Source organism: Pseudophryne corroboree, unplaced genomic scaffold, assembly GCF_028390025.1.
Source record: "Pseudophryne corroboree isolate aPseCor3 unplaced genomic scaffold, aPseCor3.hap2 scaffold_755, whole genome shotgun sequence".
NCBI lineage: Eukaryota > Metazoa > Chordata > Amphibia > Anura > Myobatrachidae > Pseudophryne > Pseudophryne corroboree.
This window is the reverse complement of record NW_026970335.1, coordinates 24,074-30,073: the sequence shown is the minus strand read 5'-3', so window position 1 is coordinate 30,073 and position 6,000 is coordinate 24,074.

Here is a 6,000-nt window from a genome sequence, read left to right as displayed (position 1 = left end):
AGGCCCTCTAACTAAACAACCAGGCCAGGGGCTAAGCAAACTCAAAACTATAATATGTGCGGAGAAACCGCCAGGAAAAAGGACAACCAAAATATCCACTTGTCCAATTCTCCTACCCGGCACCGCCAAGTACCAGAGAGGACTTGTGGAAGCGGAACCCTCCGCAAATGCTCCAAACACAAAATATAAAAGGTAAAGCGGCTGAGCTGCAACACACGGCAGAGCCGCAACTCACGAACACCACTGGATATAAAACGGTGATCAGTCAGGACTCCAGGGAACCAAACGACCTCTTGGGATGAGATGACAACTCCCGAATACCGGACTTCTGCGGACTGGAATGACCGGATACAGCAGGACTGGAAACAGACTCTCAGCAAACAAAGGCAGCATGCAGGAAGCTATTACTGGCGTCTGTGAGAAGCCCTGGGAGTGTATTTAACAAGGAGTCCTCCAATCAGCTGCTAAAGGCTGATTAGAATAAATGCCGTGCAGCTGCCTTGCTGCACGGCCAGAGAGCAGGTGAATATCTTAATTTCCTAAAGCCTAGCAATGGGGAACGCGGTCCGCCAGTGGCGTCCCCGTTGCTAGGGTCCGTGCGGCTCAGCGCGCCCGGCGTCTAGCGTTGCTAGGGAGCCGGCGGCTGTACGTGCACGGCGTCTCTAGTTGCTAGGCGCCGGGCCGCGCAGACCATCATGCGGACCCTGGCGCCTAACAGTATGACTCCCAAAAACAACAACCGCGTCATTGGGACCAACTGCGATTTTGGCAAGTTTAGGAGCCAACCATGTTGTTGAAGAACTGTCAGGGAGAGTGCAATGTTTTGCACCAACTGGTCCCTGGATCTCGCCTTTATCAGGAGATCATCCAAGTACGGGATAATTGTGACTCCTTGCTTGCGAAGGAGAACCATAATTTCCGCCATCACCCTGGTGAAAATCCTCGGAGCCGTGGACAGACCAAACGGCAATGTCTGAAATTGGTAATGACAATCCTGAATTGCAAACCTTAGGTAGCTTGAGGCAGTGGCTAAATGGGAACATGTAAGTAGGCATCCTTTATGTCTACCAAAACCATGAAATCTCCGTCCTCCGGACTGGAGATCACTGCCCTGAGAAATTCCATCTTGAAATTGAATTTCTTTAGGAAGAAATTGAGGGATTTCAGATTTAAGATTGGTCTGACTGAGCCGTCCGGCTTCGGGACCACGAAGAGGCTTGAATAAAAACCTTCTCCCTGCTGACAAAGGCCAATTTGAACAATCGGTGAGGGGGAACGTCTTGAAACCCCAGTTTGTACCCTTGGGACACTATTTGTAAAACCCACGAGTCCAGGTCCGAATGAATCCAGAACTGACTGAAGAGTTTTAGACGTGCCCCCACTGGTGTGGGCTCCTGCAAGAAAGCCCCAGTGTCATGCAGTGGATTTGGCAGAAGCAGAGGACAATCTCTGGTCCTGCGATCTTGAAGAGGCTACAGACCTCTTCCTTTTCCTTCCTCTACCTGCAAAGAAAGGGGAATCTAAACTTCTTGCATATCTATTGGGCCAAAATGACTGCGGTAGATAATGATGCGTCTTCATCCGTTGACAGGGAACATAGGGCAAGAAGGTTGACTTACCATTGAAATGAGGATGCATCTTGCTGCCTTTCCAATGAAGCAAGTTTAATTTAGTAATAGGTGAAAAACCATCCTTACAAAGGTGTTAATCAGAGACTTGGCTTTGTGGACACTTTTCAGAGAACAAATTTGTTAGCATAAAAATAAAGCCAGAAAATGAAGAGCTGTTTAATCACGCAATTTGATTTTTTTGCCAGCATATTTCTTTTTCTCTGCAACCCACTGCTAAATTGTGATTCCTAGATGTTTTTATAAAATCACTGAATCAAATCTAACTCTGATTACATCAGAGAAGGCCAGGTACCCTACACCATAACAGGGGGTATGAAATTTGACTTGTCTACTTAAAGATCACCAAAATCTGATAACAAGGTCAAGTACGTCCCTGGGTGGGATTGAACCACCAACCTTTTGGTTAATAGCCGTACACACTAACTGATTGCGCCACAGAGACACTTTGCAAAAGTACATACTGACAAAGGCTAATAAGCATTCATCTAAAACGTTTCCTAGAAAAACTTTAAAAAGTCAATAATCTGGAGAGTTTTTGTAAGATGTTTCTTCCATCAACCAACGAAGAAACACATTGGTACTTTCCCATGATGAGTGAGTGCTTCAGGATCTCTTGCACTTACATGTGCAGCAGAGTACAGCAATGGAAGCATGCTAGGCCCATAACCCAGAGGTAGGCAGATTGAAACTATCTTCTGCTATATGCATTTTTTTTTGTTAATTAAAGTAATCCAAAACTGGGATTGATATTTTGGCTCTTTTATTTTTACTTAAAGTACAACAACTTTTACCATTTTAATTTGTTTTAATAGTATATTGACAGTATTGTTTTCTTTCAAAAATCCACTTAATTTTCTTTACCCTATTATTAAAATGGTAATTGACAAAAACAAACTACATTGTCACCAGAAGAGCAATACAAAATGTACAAGTGATATATTAAAATCATATTTCCAGCTTGCATTTCAATGATGCATTGGGGCAACGATTTTGTGAGAAACATCTTCACCCTTAAATAAAGATTTTCTTAATTCCTTACCTGTGTGCTAATTAGATATCACCTTGTTTTCATATTAAACAGACTTCCACATGAGAAAGCAGCAAGGATGCAGTGGCGTTAATGTTTCCTGGTGTCAACTTGTATTATTTCAGTAGACATTGAAATGAGGATGCATCTTGCTGCCTTTCCAATGAAGCAAGTTTAATTTAGTAATAGGTGAAAAACCATCCTTACAAAGGTATTAATCAGAGACTTGGCTTTGTGGACACTTTTCAGAGAACAAATTTGTTAGCATAAAAATAAAGCCAGAAAATGAAGAGCTGTTTAATCACTCAATTGGATTTTTCTGCCAGCATATTTTTTTTCTCTGCAACCCACTGCTAAATTGTGCTTCCTAGCTGTTTTTATAAAATCACTGAATCAAATCTAACTCTGATTACATCAGAGAAGGCCAGGTACCCTACACCGTAACAGGGGGTTTGAAATTTTGACTTGTCTACTTAAAGATCACCAAAATCTGATAACAAGGGAAATTAGGTCCCTGGGTGGGATTGAACCACCAACCTTATGGTTAATAGCCGTACATACTAATTGATTGCGCCACAGAGACACTTTGCAAAAGTCCATACTGACAAAGGCTAATAAGCATTCATCTAAAACGTTTCCTAGAAAAACTTTAAAAAGTCAATAATCTGGAGAGTTTTTGTAAGATGTTTCTTCCATCAACCAACGAAGAAACACATTGGTACTTTCCCATGATGAGTGAGTGCTTCAGGATCTCTTGCACTTACATGTGCAGCAGAGTACTGCAATGGAAGCATGCTGGGCCCATAACCTAGAGGTAGGCAGATTGAAACTATCCTCTGCTATATGCATTTTTTTTTGTTAATTAAAGTAATCCAAAACTGGGATTGATATTTTGTCTCTTTTATTTTTACTTAAAGTACAATAACTTTTACCATTTTAATTTGTTTTAATAGTATATTGACAGTATTGTTTTCTTTCAAAAATCCACTTCATTTTCTTTACCCTATTATTAAAATGGTAATTGACAAAAACAAACTACATTGTCACCAGAAGAGCAATACAAAATGTACAAGTGATATATTAAAATCATCTTTCCAGCTTGAATTTCAATGATGCATTGGGTCAACAAATTTGTGAGAAACATCTTCACCCTTAAATAAAGATTTTCTTAATTCCTTACCTGTGTGCTAATTAGATATCACCTTGTTTTCATATTAAACAGACTTCCACATGAGAAAGCAGCAAGGATGCAGTGGCGTTAATGTTTCCTGGTGTCAACTTGTATTATTTCAGTAGACATTGAAATGAGGATGCATCTTGCTGCCTTTCCAATGAAGCAAGTTTAATTTAGTAATAGGTGAAAAACCATCCTTACAAAGGTGTTAATCAGAGACTTGGCTTTGTGGACACTTTTCAGAGAACAAATTTGTTAGCATAAAAATAAAGCCAGAAAATGAAGAGCTGTTTAATCACTCGATTGGATTTTTCTGCCAGCATATTTTTTTTCTCTGCAACCCACTGCTAAATTGTGCTTCCTAGCTGTTTTTTTATAAAATCACTGAATCAAATCTAACTCTGATTACATCAGAGAAGGCCATGTACCCTACACCATAAGAGGGGGTTTGAAATTTTGACTTGTCTGCTTAAATATCACCAAAATCTGATCACAAGTTTAATTAGGTCCCTGGGTGGGATTGAACCACCAACCTTTCGGTTAATAGCCGAACATACTAACCGATTGCGCCACAGAGACACTTTGCAAAAAGTGCCTACTGACAAAGGCTAATAAGCATACATCTAGAACGTTTCCTAGAAAAACATTAAAAAATCAATAATCTGGAGAGTTTTTGTAAGATGTTTCTTCCATCAACTAACGAATAAACACATTGGTACTTTCCCATGATGAGTGAGTGCTTCAGGATCTCTTGCACTTACATGTGCAGCAGAGTACTGCAATGGAAGCATGCTGGACCCATAACCCAGAGGTAGGCAGATTGAAACTATCCTTTGCTATATGCATTTTTTTTGTTAATTTAAGTAATCAAAACTGGGATTGATATTTTTGCTCTTTTATTTTTACTTAAAGTACAATAACTTTTACCATTTTAATTTGTTTTAATAGTATATTGACAGTATAGTTTTCTTTCAAAAATCCACTTAATTTTCTTTACCCTGTTATTAAAATGGTAATTGACAAAAAAAACTACATTGTCACCAGAAGAGCAATACAAAATGTACAAGTGATATATTAAAATCATATTTCCAGCTTGAATTTCAATGATGCATTGGGGCAACAATTTTGTGAGAAACATCTTCACCCTTAAATAAAGATTTTCGTAATTCCTTACCTGTGTGCTAATTAGATATCACCTTGTTTTCACATTAAACAGACTTCCACATGAGAAAGCAGCAAGGATGCAGTGGCGTTAATGTTTCCTGGTGTCAACCTGTATTATTTCAGTAGACATTGAAATGAGGATGCATCTTGCTGCCTTTCCAATGAAGCAAGTTTAATTTAGTAATAGGTGAAAAACCATCCCTACAAAGGTGTTAATCAGAGACTTGGCTTTGTGGACACTTTTCAGAGAACAAATTTGTTAGCATAAAAATAAAGCAAGAAAATTAAGAGCTGTTAAATCAAGCAATTTGATTTTTTTGCAAGCATATTTCTTTTTCTCTGCAACCCACTGCTAAATTGTGCTTCCTAGATGTTTTTATAAAATCACTGAATCAAATCTAACTCTGATTACATCAGAGAAGGCCAGGTACCCTACACAATAAGAGGGGGTTTGAAATTTTGACTTGTCTACTTAAATATCACCAAAATCTGATAACAAGGTCAATTACGTCCCTGGGTGGGATTGAACCACCAACCTTTTGGTTAATAGCCATACACACTAACTGATTGCGCCACAGAGACACTTTGCAAAAGTTCATACTGACAAAGGCTAATAAGCATTCATCTAAAACGTTTCCTAGAAAAACTTAATAAAGTCAATAATCTGGAGAGTTTTTGTAAGATGTTTCTTCTATCAACCAACGAAGAAACACATTGGTACTTTCCCATGATGAGTGAGTGCTTCAGGATCTCTTGCACTTACATGTGCAGCAGAGTACAGCAATGGAAGCATGCTGGGCCCATAACCCAGAGGTAGGCAGATTGAAACTATCCTCTGCTATATGCATTTTTTTGTTTGTTAATTAAAGTATTCCAAAACTGGGATTGATATTTTGGCTCTTTTATTTTTACTTAAAGTACAATAACTTTTACCATTTTAATTTGTTTTAATAGTATATTGACAGTTTTGTTTTCTTTCAAAAATCCACTTCATTTTCTTTACC